This window comes from Microcebus murinus, chromosome 6 (genome assembly GCF_040939455.1).
Source record: "Microcebus murinus isolate Inina chromosome 6, M.murinus_Inina_mat1.0, whole genome shotgun sequence".
Taxonomy (NCBI): Eukaryota; Metazoa; Chordata; class Mammalia; order Primates; family Cheirogaleidae; genus Microcebus; species Microcebus murinus.
This window is the reverse complement of record NC_134109.1, coordinates 101,736,776-101,751,508: the sequence shown is the minus strand read 5'-3', so window position 1 is coordinate 101,751,508 and position 14,733 is coordinate 101,736,776. Positions and strand designations below refer to the sequence as shown.

The following is a 14,733-nucleotide window of genomic DNA, read 5'->3' as shown; positions in this document are numbered from 1 at the left end:
TTCCTCTAATTTAAACACTCCTTATGAATGTTACAATGCTGATGAGCATTGAATTTCTTTAATGTGCATATTGCAGTATCACAAAGTATGCAAATCATCTTATCTTTAGCAGAAACAAGATAATATTGCAATTCCCAATCCTCATTAAAAAATCTCTTTTCTTCCTGTAGCATTCTCTTGGTCTTCTTTGACATCATGGGCTGTTAAGCAGACAGAATTAAAAAATACTGTGGAGCTGTTCACAAACTCCACTTCAAACATAAGCACAGTGCACTGTTGTCAAAAGCTGGTAACAGACAGGTGTACTTAATTCCCATAAACTCTCGCCAACCAGCCTCATGCAATAGTGGTGCCAGTCAGGCGGGGGAAGTTAGAACTAAAACAAGAGTGTAGCAGCTGTCAATTTGGCCCTTATGGCTTATTAATGTTCTAATTGTGCCGGTCAATCTGGGAGGATTATTTTGTTGAAATTTATTTTACTCTTTGGTATTTTAAATATGCTCATTTAAAACATACAAATATTAAAGACAAAAAAATGTATTAATAAAAGGAAAAGGATTTGTTCTATAATATTTGGATTCAGTCAAAAGGCTGCACTTAAGGACCTAGGAGACCACATGTGGCTTTAAGACCTCAGGTTCCCCACCCCTCCAAAGACTCTGCCCCGTCTCTCCATTCTGTGGACACAAGCCTCCCAGTTGAGACACCTCCTCTCCATTCTCCCCATCCCCCAGATCTGTGCAGATGAAGGGGACTTCCCATCACCTGTTTACTCTTGAGAAGAGAATCAGGGAACACTTTCTGGGGCACTGACCCTGTGCCTGGCATCAGGGTATAAAGACGTAACTGACCCTTTCTGCATTAAAGGAGTTTGCAGTGTAGACTGGAGCACAGAGACAATACAGTGTGATGATGGGTGGATGGATCAATCGATCGATGGGTGGAAGGGTGGATGAAATGGTCATTGATCCAGTGCCTACTGTGTCACCCCTTCTCATCCACCACCTTTCTTAACACCAGCAACTACTCTATAAGGCATATATTATTTTCCCAAATTTGTGGGTGGGATTTCAGCTCAGGTCTGGGTGGTGCTAGAAACCATCTTCCTTCCACATCATCTTGTGTAACAGATGTCTGTTGCTTTGTGTAAGCCGCCCGGCGGTACAAGTTTTCTCTGCTTGCTCAGATTAGACCCAGATCATGGCCTCCTGTGGGAAGCAGTCTTAAAACTCTTTCTTCCCGTTTTACCAAGTGCCCTTGTGTCTTCTTTTGAGTTTTTATTTCTAAAAACCCTTGCTGTGGAGGATTTCAAATATATGCAATAGTAGAGGAATAATATTAATATAATGAATCCCACGTAATCATCACCCGGCTCCAACAAACATCAACTCCTGGCCACTCTGGTTTTTCTGTATTCCCACTTACTTTCCTCCTTGGCCGGGCATCATGCTGGTTCATCTGTAAATATCTCAGCATATGGTTACTTATTTCCGTGTATCTTTCCTCCTTTGCGGCTGGCATCGGGTTCCTTTTCAACCTCGAATCCCCAGTGCTCGGTTGACTAGAAGCTACCCACAGTGTCCTCATTAAATGAGTGACTGAGGCCTGTGTGGGGCCGTTAGTAGGTTCCTGGTGCACGTTTCTGCCCCGAGTCAGCTCCTCAAGAGTCTTGTTTCTCAGCAGGGCCAGCCTGCAGCCAGCTCTTCCGGATGCCACGTTCCTTAGATTGCATTTGTGCGAGAACCTTTCTGCTGCGGCAATCTGGGACTCTTTGGGTGGCTGATAAGGTCTTCTCAAACATGGCTTCTCTTGTGTCAACATCCCGCGGGCATAATTACATTAGCTGTGCAAACACGCAGGCGAAGGGCCGGCTGGGCTGTGCGTCATCTGGCATTAGTGTGGCCTCTGCCCAGACGTCCCCCAGAAGCCCTGCCAGGACGGCAGATGGGCCCAGCTCAGTCCCCAGGATGCCCCCGGCATCCCAGCTGGCCTGCAAGGCCCTGTTCACTTGCATCTGATTTCAGCCCATGACGACCCACAGAGCCCTCTGGCCCAGCTGCTTTTCTGACAGTGACATTGAGGGGCAGTTTGGCATGAACATTTTGGGTTGCCAGCCACTATTGAGCACCTACTGTATGCTAGCACCTGTTGGAGACAGAGGAAATAAGACGCAGACCCAGCCTCAAGGAGCTCTAGATCTATGGAAACAAGGAAAGCTCTAGAAGAGAATATTTGTGATGGAAATAGCCATGAACCCACCCCATGTACCTGAAGGCCTGTGGGCCTTCTCTCTGTCTCTGGCTGGCTCCCTGAATCAGGGAAGCGTTGAGATAGCCCCTCAGAGTTTTGAGGCATTCCCTGTTACACGACGAATTGTGTCCCCTCAAAAAAGATATGTTGAAGTCCTAACCGCCCCCAATACCTCAGAATGTGACCTTACTCGGAAATAAGGTCGTTGCAGATATAATCAGTAAAATTAAGATGAGGTCATACTAGAGGAGGTTGGGCACCTAATCCAACATGACTGGTGTCCTTGTAAGAAGATGGCCACATACAGACAGGAGCAAACGGCGAGAACACCATGTGATGGCAGAGAGTGAGGCAGCCGCAAGCCAAGGGGTGCCAGAGACTGCCAGCAGCCGCCAGAAGCTGGGAGAGGCAAAGAAGGATTCCCTAATGGATTTCAGAGGAGCAGGATGGCCTAATAGAAACCTCCAGTGATCATCCCTCCTTGTCAACACCAAATTCAACAACTATCCTTGCAACCAAGAACTTTCAGAAGGACCAAAAATCTAGTGAGCGATCATACTACCTGGTTGTGACATTATATCAAGGAAAGAGGCACCAAAGAGGGCAGAAAAGACGATCTTGCATTGCTTATGCCACCCCTCCCCCATGTCCCAGCAGTGCTCTGTGAGCCTGGGGGAGGGAACGTGAAATGATTGTGGGACTTTGCATTGGAAGTCAGGGCTGCCCTGGCACAGGTGACCGCACAGGGCACGATTCTGCCGGTGCCCATGAAGGGAGCATTTAGACTGGCCTTGCCAGAGAGAAATCCTCCACCCCAAAACCTGAATTCCAGCCAGCCCCACTGCCAGCTGACAAAAAGCAGCCCGGGACCTGCACTCAGTTTGTTAAGGCAGTCAGGCCACAGGGGCTGCAGTCCTTGGGCAAATCCTGTGACTGTGCTGGCCCAGAGCCAGTGGACTCGGGGTGCACCTAACCCAGGAGACACTACTGGTGGCAGCCACGCCAGGGCCTGTGTCACCTCCCCTTCCCCGCTACAGGCAGTGCAGCTCAGGAGCCTTCTTCCACTTGGGGAAAGGAAAGAGAAAAGTTCAAAGGACATTGTTTTGCATCTTGGGTACCAGCTCAGCCCTAGTAAAATAAAGAAGCACCAAGCAGATTCCTGAAGCCCCTGAATCTAGGCCTTAGTTCCTGGAAGGCATTTCTGGACCCAGCCTGGGCCAGAGGGAAACATGCTGCCCTGAAGGCAAGGGCCTAGTCCTAGCAGGATTTGCCACCTGCTGACTAAAGAACATTTGGGCTTTGAATAAACATCAGAGATAGCCAGGCAACAGTCAACACAGGCTTTGGGTGCGACTGGGCTGGTGTGACCTGGCATTGGTGGCCACAAGGGGGTGTCACTCCTCCCCCAACTCCAGCAGCCCAGCACGGAGAGCGAGGGAAGAGAGACTTTGCCTGGTAATCCAGGGAATTTTCCCACATCCTACCCAAACCCGTACCAATGCCATACCACCAAGAATCTACAAGAGTCACAGCATTACTGGGCTTGGGGCACCCCCAGTGCTGATCAACAGCTGCAGTGACCAAAGACTTAGATCACAACACTCAGTTCCCTTTGAATACCTGGAAAGCCTTCTCAAGAAGGATGGGTTCAAACAAGCCCAGACTGTGAAGGTTAAATTAAATACCTAACTCTACAGTGCCCAGACCTTGATGAACGTCCACAAGCACCAAGAACGCCCAGAAAAGCATGACCTCACCAAACGAACTAAATAAGGCACCAGTGACCAATCCTGGAGCAATGGAGATAGGTGACCTTCCAGACAAAGAATTCAAAATAGCTGTCCTAAAGAAGTTCAGTGAACTTCAAGACAACACAGAGAAGGAATTCAAAAGCCTACCAGAGAAATTTAACAAAGAGATTGAAATAATAATAATAATAAAATCAAGCCAAAATTCTGGACTTAAGGAATTCAATTGACAGACTAAGAAATACATCAGAGACTCTCAATAGCAGAATTGACTGATCAGAAGAAAGAATTAGTGAGCTAAAAGACAGGATATTTGGGACTACATAGTCAGAAGAGAAAAAATAAAAAAAGAATGAAGCAAACCTATAAAATCCAGAAGATACCCTCAAAAGGGAAAAATCTAAGAGTTACTGGCCTTAAAGAAGAGGTAAAGAAAGAGATTGGGATAGAAAACTTATTCAGACAAATAATAACAGAGAACTTTCCTAACCTAGAGAAAGATATCAATATTCAGGTACAATAAGGTCATAGAACACCAAGCATATTTAACCCAAACAAGACAACCTCAAGGCATATAATAACCAAGGTCCAAAGGTCATGGATAAAGTAAAGGTCTAAGGGAAGCAAGAAAAAGGAAATAAATAACATATAAAGGAGCTCCACTGCGCCTGGCAGCAGACTTCTTGGTGGAAATTTTGCAGGCCAGGAGAGAGTGGCATGGCATATTCAAAGTGCTGAAGGAAGAAAACCTTAACCCTAGAATATTGTGTCCTGCAAAAAATATCCTTCAAACATGAAGGAGAAATAAAAACTTACCCAGACAAACAAAAGCTGAGGGATTTCATTTACAACAGACCTGTCCTACAAAAAATGCTAAAAGGAGTTCTTCAATCTGAAAGAAAATGGCATTAATGAATAATAAGAAATCATCTGAAGGTATACAACTAACTGGTAACAGCAAGTACACAAATACAGAATACCCCATTGCTGTAATTGGGGTGCATAAACCACTTATATCTTGAGTAGGAAGACCAGAAGACAAACCTATCAAAAATAACTACAACTTTTTGAAAGACAGACAGTATAATAAGATATGGATGCAAAATAACAAAAAGTTAAAAATGGGGGGCGGGGGGGAGGAGGATGTAGTTAACAGGTAGAATTTCTGTTAGATTTCTCTTTGTGATCTGTATAAAATAATTGGCTATAAACTGTTTTTTTGCAAGCCTCATGGTAACCTCAAATCAAAAAACCTACAACAGATACATAAAAAATAAGAAGCAAGAAATTAAAGCGCAATACCGGAGATTTCAGAGGGGGGTGTGTCCCTGCCAACACTTTGATTTCAGAACTTCTGGCTCCAGAACTGTGAGACGAGACATTTTTATGTTTTAAGCCACCCAGTTTGAGGTACTTGGTTACAGCAGCCACAGGAAACTGATCTGTTCCCCCAGGGATCTGAGGTCCTTTAGAAAATTATCTGTTCCCTGGAAGTTTATCTGAACCTTTCTTGGTCTCATTTCACATTTCAGCCCTGACCACATCCCCTGGGTAATGGAATCTGTGCCTTCCCTCCCTGCCGCGTGAGCAGGGACCTCCTTCTAGGTGGGCTTTAAGCTGTTGCCCCAGAGCCTCTTTGTCCTTGGGGCCTAGGACCTTGCGATGACCCTTATCATCAGAAATGCTGCTTTAGGGACAAGAGAGGCAGGATGATTTGGTTTTTAAGGGCACAGACTCAGGCCCCTGCCTGTCTTCCCTGCCGTGTGACTTTGGGCAAGTAACTTAACTGCACTGTGTCTTGGTTTTATCGTCTGTAAAATGGGGGTGACAATAATAGCACTTAACTCAAAGGGTGGTGAATAGGCTTAAAGGAGTTGATACAGGAATCGGCCAGATAGTAAATATTTTAAGCTTTGTGAGCCACATATAAGGTTTCTGTTGCACTACTCAACTGTGCCGCTGTAGACGAAGAGAAGATACAGACAGTAGACAAAGGAATGGCATGGCTGTGATTTAACAAAAACAAGTGGCAGTCCAGGTTTGACCCACAGGCCACAGTTTGCCAGCCTTTGACCAGTGCATCAGAAGCACTTAGTTCAGTGCGTTGCACAAAGCAATGCTCACTGCCTGGGAACTGTCGTTGTGTAGCAGCTCAGAAGTTACAAAGCTCTTTCTCCTACATAATTTCATTTGCTCTCATAGAAACCCTATGAAATAGGAGTTTTCGGTCTCTCCACTTTACAGACAGGAAAACTGAGGTCCAGAGAAGGTATTTTTCTTGCTCTGTAGGAAGCCCAAGGCAGGCAGCTTGCATCCTTGCTCCACAGCAAGTGCTTGTTCATTAACCTGGCTCATGCTATGCCCTGATACACATGAGTTTCTCTCTGTCCCAGTCAGTCAATTTACCAAAGATCTGTTGTGTGCTCGGAGCTGTGTTTGGCTTACAGAGGGAGAAGTGGGAAGTGTGGAAATACTCAAGAAAAGTAGAAGCCACAGTTCCTGCCCCAACTTTCAAGTCAGCTTTTGTTTGTGAATTAGGAATAAAAAACCCGTCCATAAAAGAAAGAGTTGTTCTTTTATCCCATGCTGTCGTTTGTGGATTCTCACTTGTTTTTATTCGTATATTGGCATAACAGACATGTACTGAGTGACAGGACTACAGCTGGGGCCAAACAGGCACAGTCTCGGGCAGGGCCACTGACAGCCTAAAGGACGGCCTCTTGAAAACCATAAAAAGGTGGCCCTTCCTCTGAGTGGACTCAACTCCGTGCTAGGGCAGTTGAGGGCAGACTGGATTCCAGCCCCATCTTCCCCTTGGCCAAGCACCTTGAGCAGTACACAACTTACGCAACCATGCATGGCGTTCCTGTGCCCTGGAGCTTCAGTCTAGTTGGAGGCATGGATGTGCGTGATCACAGCAGTGACGTGAGGGCTCCGAAAGAGAGATGAACAAGGTGCTCAACTTCCCCTCCCCATCCTCATCCACCGGCTTCAGACTTCCCGTTTGGAACAGCCCCTCTGTGCCCACATAACCAGCCCCTGGCCCGGCTTCCCCCCGACCCCCACTAAAGAGTGCCTGCCTCACCTTGTCAGGCTTGGGGGGCCCTACCTGGAGGACCGAGTACGCATTCTCTGTGAAGCACACTTGCTGGTGTACCCAATCTGCATTAATGCGCGTCATTAAAAGGTAATTATCAGATGGGAAAGAGGCCAGGAACACATCAGTGAAACATCTGGAATTGTTGTGGAGCCCTGATGAAGGGCCGGTCTGAAGTGCCTGGCTTTCCACAGCCACTGCCAACGCGGGTGCTGAATCTCAGTGCCAGAGACCCACCTGTCACCTGCCACCTCACCTGGGAAGCCCTCCCGAGTGGCTCCTGGTCACACTCAGCTCTCTTTCCCGCCTCTGGCTTGCTAACCCACTCACTTTGGGACGTGGCCACTAGTGTCTGCCATTAGTAACTATTCCAGCTGGGTTGTGCGTGTCTCCCCCGTTGGACTGTGAGCCCCTCTGACACCACATTTGGCATCGCCATTCGTTAAACCCCAGGGAACGTTGCAAGACCAGCAGCTCCAGAGCTTTAGCTGACACTTGGGAGGGTTTGCTGCAAGGTAGAGATCAGAGAAGGGTGACTGTCACCCCATCTCCACCTGACCCTGCTCCGAGCGCTCAGCCAGGTGGCTCAGCTCTGCCCGCCCTAAAGGTGCCAGTCTTTGGGGCAGCGCCGGCTTCCTAGACTCCAGAGAGATTAGGGGTGGGAGTTTGAAGTCATCAAGACCTGGGTTGAAACTCGAACCCTGGCAACAGCCGCTTAGTGTCGCTTGAGCAAGCTCGGGCAGCCTGCGCGACTCACGGGGTCTGTTTCCCGCCTACCTTTCATTTGCGAGAACTAAATGAAATGAGGAAAGCGAAATGTCTAACTCATGTGCTTGGCACATTAGAAAGCCAAGACACAGGTCCACCCTCCCCTCTGTCCCTAGGAGATTCGGCTCGCAGGCTGGGGATAGGCTGAGTCGAGGAACCTGCTCTGAGCAAAGCCTCCCAGCCCCGCCCGGAGGGCGTGGGTCACTGTGGCCTTCCCCGGGGCCTTTGTCCTTGCTGGCCTCCTCCCTGTGGAATGGCAGCTTCCCTCTCTCCTTACGTCTGCTAAAAGGAGACGTTTTCCAGCGGAGTAATACATCGCGGCATCCCTAACATTCTATCACACGGGCAGCCACCTCATTACCCCGTATAAAATGCACCCATTTATCATCCTGATTCAGCAGGTCTGAGGTGGAGCCGAGACTTTGCATTTCCACAGCAAGCTCGCAGAGATAGTCACACAGGTGCTGCTGGGCTGGGGACCCCAGTGTAGGAAATGTCTCCTAAACTGTACCGGCAGGAGCGTGGCCCCGAGTGGGCGGTGAAGCCCCACAGGTGCTGAAGGGTTAAACCAAGCCCTCCTTAGTGCTCCCACTTCTCTTCCCCCCCCCACCCCTACACCCCTGCCTGCTTTGCATACACCCCTGCCTGCTTTGCATACACCCCTGCCTGCTTTGCATCCAGGTGCCAGCGAGGCCCAAGTGATTGGCTTCGTGAACTTGGCTCCATTTCCCATCATCTGCTCTGAGAAACTGCCTCATATGGTGGGAAGAACACAGGCCTTGGAAGCAGAACTGGGGTTCAGCCTGGTATCTGTTCCATAGTAGGCGTGACCTTGGGCTGTTAGTAGTTGTAATGGGGGCACTAGGGACCAAGCTCTCATCCTGGCCTCAGTTTTCTCATCTGTAAAATGGAGACAGTATGTTGCCCTGGCATACCTCCCATGTTTTGATGGGATACTTGGAACACCTTGGATAAACTAAAGGCTGAACAAACTATAATCTACTCGTCCCCACGGTTAAAGAAAAGGAAAGAGTGAAAAATGGATTTTAACAACACAAAGATGCAAAGCTTTAGCCACTGAGGGGACTTGAAGGATCATTCCCTAAACATACCCCCACCCCCATTTTACAGGGGAGAAAACTGAGGCTCAGAGGCAGAGACGTAACATGCCCATGTTCTAATAGCAAAACCAGGAGAAGCACCCAGCTCCCCCCTAAGCCCTGCTCTTTCCTCCACACCAGAGTGTGAACATCTCCCCAAACCTGGGCTCAGAAATTCCACTTCTCCCTGTCACCCTATCTTTGAAGAGAAGCCAGGTGTGTGCTTGGTTTATCGTTGCTAACGTTCTTAGGAAGTTTCTGTTATTAATCTTGTTAATTACGCCTCTTCTTGCTCTCCCTGGTTCTGGGCTTTTCTCCTTTTCTGCCTCTCCAAGCCAAGACTGAAACAATAAAAGAGTTTTATTACATATAAAACTGCTTTGGTAAGTGCTACCAGTAGCTGATAATAAAAAGAATATTTTGAATGTCCCAACCAGTTGTTTTTACATTTCCTGTTAATTATTCAAACTTGCAGGTATCATGTGGCCCTGGGGATGTCAGGGTGGAGGATGCCTCCTGTCCTTGTCCCCATCACCTGCCCTTGGCTCCAGGAGGGGCCCTGGGCTAGACACTGGGGCAGCAGCCAGGCTGGTGAGAACACTGTTCCTACCACAGGAGACCCTTCATCTGATAAGGAAGATGATTTTCCTTTCTCCCCACCTCAGGGAAAATTCTAGTCTAATAAGGGAGATAAAGTCCTGCCCCCAGAGGGCACCCACAATGATGAGGCGGAGCTGCCGGCTTCCTGAGTTTGACAGCCTCTCTGTTTCCACCTCCCCACCTCCACCCCACCCATGATAGGGGCGGGAGAACTTCCAGGCCATAATACTAACCCTCAAGGAGCACCAGGCGCTGTTCTATGTGTACTTACACGTGATTGCTACTTTTGACCTCACAGCAACCCTATGAGGCAGAGCCTGTTTTTATCCCTGTTCTACAGCTGGGGAAACTGAGGCAAAGAGAGGTTAAGTCACATGCCCGAAGCCATCCACTAAGAAAGCAGCAGACCTCAGACATGAAAACCAACAAGCTTACCTTGGCAGATAGCGGGTTAATGTATCCCCTGACTATATTAGGTGTTCAATAAATGCTCACCGATTCACTGGCTCATGGCAAGTAGGAGAAATGCCCAATGTTATAAGGTCTGGTCCTGGGGCAGCAGGCGGGTGTGGTTGGAGGGCTGGATGCTGCTTGCCCTCCCAGCAGCAAGAAGCTGGGGCTGCTGCTTGCAGACCACCTGCGTGCAGGTTAACAGCCATGAAATGTCTTTCCCAGGATGTCATTCTGAGAAATAACTCAGGTTGGCAGGTGCAGGGGGTCCTTCTGGCACAGAGACACCCTGCCAGGCTGGGACGCTGTGGCTCGGGTGGGGCAGCGCCAGGCACTCGGGCCTCCGCTCAGCACCTTTCCGGCAGTGCCGAGATGCCTGAGAAGTCTGGTGCGACACACAAGGGTAAGAGCCAGAGCAAGGAACCAGAGAGACCACTTCCTCCCTTAGCTCCTATCGCAGTTGACCCTAAGGGTTCTGTCACCGCAGCCATCCATGCCAAACCCGGCTCCAAACAAAATGCAGATTTGACAGCAGAAGCCGTAAATGTAGCCATTGCAGCGCCGCCAGAGGGAGAGGCTGGTGCTGAGCTCTGTCTGTATCTTCCCAAGGTCTTAGAGCTCAGCAAGAGTGATGTGGTTTTGGAGAAGGGTGGTAAATCTTGTGAAAATGTAGTGAAACTTTTGGCCTCCACGGCTCCAGAAGAGATCTTGGAGAAGTTAAAAAAAAAAAAAAAAAAAAGGAAGCCAACAAGAAATAAAAGCAAGGCCGAGCGCGGTGGCTCACGCCTGTAATCCTAGCACTCTGGGAGGCCGAGGCGGGCGGATTGCTCGAGGTTGGGAGTTCGAAACCATCCTGAGCGAGACCCCGTCTCTACTAAAAATAGAAAGAAATTAATTGACCAACTAAAAATATATATACAAAAAATTAGCCAGGCATGGTGGTGCATGCCTGTAGTCCCAGCTACTCGGGAGGCTGAGGCAGGAGGATCGCTTGAGCCCAGGAGTTTGAGGTTGCTGTGAGCTAGGCTGACTCCACGGCACTCACTCTAGCCTGGGCAACAAAAGTGAGACTCTGTCTCAAAAAAAAAAAAAAAAGAAAGAAAAGCAAGAAATGAGAAAGGCATCATTGGGGAGCTTTTTTATTGCTGATGACAAAGAGTCTTGTTAAATAGGAAAATATATTTAAATGCACAGAAGAAAATGGAAAAATATGCATATATTTAAATAAGATTCAAAAAGTAGAAATTTGAAAAGTACTGTACGTTATCATATAGGTTCTAAAATCCCTGACCCCAAACAGCCTGGAACATGTGACTCTGATGTCATGGCATTACAGAGCTGGAAAGGGTATTGAAGGTGACCTGATCAAGCACCTTTTATTATGTGATGCGGCTTCTGATACCCAGTTGAGAGACTTACTCAAGGTCATACCTTGCACGATGGCAACTGGAACTCAGATTCCTTGACTCCTTGCTGAATGCAGATTATCCTGATTGTAAATGAAAATGATAACATCTGCACAACGGTTCTGAAATTCTTAGGATTGCCTTAATCCAGTTCACAAATGACAGAGGAAAACCTGTCATACTGCTCTGTAGTCTTCCCTTATACTTTAAGATGCTTATCTAATCACAAAAAAAATGTTTTTTTCATCTTTCAAAGACTATATTGAACATTTTATGAAAAGGTAAGAATATTAAAGACATAATTTAGGCTGGGCGCGGTGGCTCACACCTGTAATCCTAGCACTCTGGGAGGCTGCGGCAGGCGGATTGCTCAAGGTCAGGAGTTTGGAACCAGCCTGAGCAAGAATGAGACCCCGTTTCTACTATAAATAGAAAGAAACTAATTGGCCAACTAATATATATAGAAAAACTTAGCCGGGCATGGTGGCGCATGCCTGTAGTCCCAGCTACTCGGGAGGCTGAGGCAGCAGGATTGCTTGAGCCCAGGAGATTGAGGTTGCTGTGAGTTAGGCTGATGCCACGGCACTCACTCTAGCCTGGACAACAAAGCGAGACTCTGTCTCAAAAAAAAAAACAAAAAAACAAAAAACGATTTGTAACTTGATATGAATTAAAATTTTTGAGACGTCACTGAATGATGTTCTTCTTCCGTGATAACTTGCGATCATCAAATCCAGTAGTTCTTAAGCATCTCCAAAGATCCGCAAAAGAAGAAAGGGGACCTGGAAGCTATTTTCAGTGTTTGTCAAAGTCTATCAGAAATCACATTTATATTAAAGTTTCAAAAGCTAATAATAAATACATTTTTACATTGAAAAATAAAGAAAGAAATAGATAGTGCGGTTCATTGCCAGCAAGGATAGTAGATGGGCCAGGAAGGGGGCCCAGGCAGCCTCTGCCTCATGCCTCGCTCTCTGCAGAGGTCCCTGGGGCCTAGGAGGACCACCAGGGAAGCAGGAACGAAAGAAAGAGGGAGAAGAACAAGATGCAGGGAGCAGTTAGAAGAAGGGGAAGTCGACGGAGGCCTGTCGCCCCAGCTGATGTGCCTGGCACGTGCAAACTCACTGCACGAGTGACCAGCCGTCCGAGAGTAGGCGGCGGTACCGGGCAGGGTCCCACGCTGAGTTCAGCCTGCGCTGAACTTTACCAGCTCTCCCCTGAAGGCATTTGGCAAATTAACTTGCCTCCCCACCCCTTCCTCCTGCTGCCTTCCAGGGCTTGCCTTTAGTTAGGAAGACATGGACTCCAAACATGAGGTGGCACTCGGGGCAGGGTGTGACACGGTGTCACCGAGCCCGGAGACAACACTAGGGCTGTCGGAGACACGGGCAGGCACGTCCACCGCGGCACCGCGTGGAGCACGGGGCACTGGAGGCAGCAGTGATGTCCACGGGCGGTGAAGGGGGTGTCTGCTCAGACCTTCCCTTCTGTGGAGTGCCGCCTGGCAGTGAACGTGGATGAACTAGAGCTACTGGAACAACCTGGGTAGTTCTCCAAAGCCACGTGGAGAGCAAAAGCAACACTACCTTAGCGTGGGGTCCCTGACAGCAGAGCCACGCGCAGAGCTCCTCTGGGGGCTGTCAGGAAGGAGAACAAAGGAGCGGGAAGAGAGCACAGGGAGGGGGAAAGCAGGTCACTGCCGTGGCAGCTGGGGCTCAGGCCCCTGCCGCTTGCACGTGACAAAGCGTCTCTGACAGAGGGAGAGGGGCAGTTGTCACAGGCTCCTGTCCCCCCACCAGTTGAGGGGGGCCCCAGGCTTGCTCCGAGCCCTTCCGGCTGTGCCTGCCCAGACTGAGCAGCCCCCTGGGATTTAGGAGAGAGCCCAAGGCAGGGAAGCAGAGAGACCACATGAAGTGGGCTACTGGCGGGGTGCCCCTAGCGGTCCCCACAGCTGTGCGGGAAGCAGGTGGGCTGGGGGGACATGGCACAGAGGACACAAAGCCTCTGCCGCAGGTTCCATACATACGTGTCAAGCTTAAAAACATGCACAACTGTAATACACGAGTGTGTTTCATGGCTTTTCATATGTTGGAAACATTTTATCGTCATCAGAAACACCATAGAAATGCGAATGCAGGGACCTCAGTATGAGCCGGTGGAGGCAGTGGGTCATGGTGGAAGTTGGATGAGAGCTTTGGCTTTGAAGGAGAGGAAGATTTGGCCAGACAAAGGAGGAAGAAGGGCCTCCAGGGCAGGGGCCTCATGTGCAAAGTGGGAATGAGTGTGAGATGTCAGCCTATGGGAAGGTGGAGTTGGAGAAATAAAGGTGGAATGTGCAGGGGAGGCCGCGTTGCACAGAGTGTTACATTCCACACCGAGGAGTCTAAACGCCACAGGAATATGAGAGGGGCAGTAGTAGTGGTAGCAGTGATACCAGAAGAAATAATAATAATATCCTGTGTGCCAGGCATTTTGCTGCATGCCCTATGTGCGTCAGCTCACTTGAACTATGCAACACACTCCCGACGGATCGTCAGTCTGTGTTCTGCTGCTGTAACAGGACACCACAGACTGGGTAATTTATAACGAAGAGACTTGTATTTAGCTTGTGGGGTTTTTGTTGTTGTTGTTCTTGTTGTTGTTTGAAACAGAGTCTCACTCTGTTGCCCAGGCTAGAGTGCCATGGCATCAGCCTAGCAACCTTAAAGTCCTGGGCTCAAGCAATCCTTCTTCCTCAGCCTCCCAGGTAGCTGGGACCACAGGCATGCGCCACCATGCCCGGCTAATTTTTTCTATATATTTTTAGTTGTCCAATTAATTTCTTTCTATTTTTAGTAGAGATGGGGGTCTCGCTCTTACTCAGGCTGGTTTTGAACTCCTGACCTTGATGGATCCGCCTGCCTCGGCCTCCCAGAGTGCTAGGATTACAGGTGTGAGCCACCTCGCCCAGCCTAGCTTGTGTTTCTGGAGGCTGGAAAGTCCAAAGCCTGGCACTGGCAGCCAGCAAGGGCCTCCCTGCTGCATCGTGACATGGCAGAGGGCGTCACATGCAAGAGAGCCAGAGAGAGCTCATTTTTATAACAAAGGCACCCCCACAATAATGACCCACTCCCCTGATGGCGATATTAATCCATTCATGAGGACAGAGCCCTCATTAATCCATTCATGAGAGCACAGCCCTCATTAATCCATTCATGAGGGCAGAGGGATTAAGCTTCCAACACATGAACTTTGGGTAACATATTCAAACCACAACATTCCACAAGATCCATGTCTTCTCACATGCAAAACAACCATTCCATCCCAGCAACCCC

The 14,733-nt window shown here is 48.7% G+C and overlaps 1 protein-coding gene and 1 pseudogene across 2 annotated transcripts in view; both read left to right on the top strand.

The window, feature by feature from the left end:
• Positions 1–14,733, top strand: part of MEGF11 (multiple EGF like domains 11) — a 232,206-nt gene that overhangs the window by 88,808 nt on the left and 128,665 nt on the right. The gene's annotated exons all lie outside the window — the stretch shown is intronic.
• On the top strand, positions 7,908–10,805 carry LOC105868093 (UPF0235 protein C15orf40 pseudogene; annotated as a pseudogene).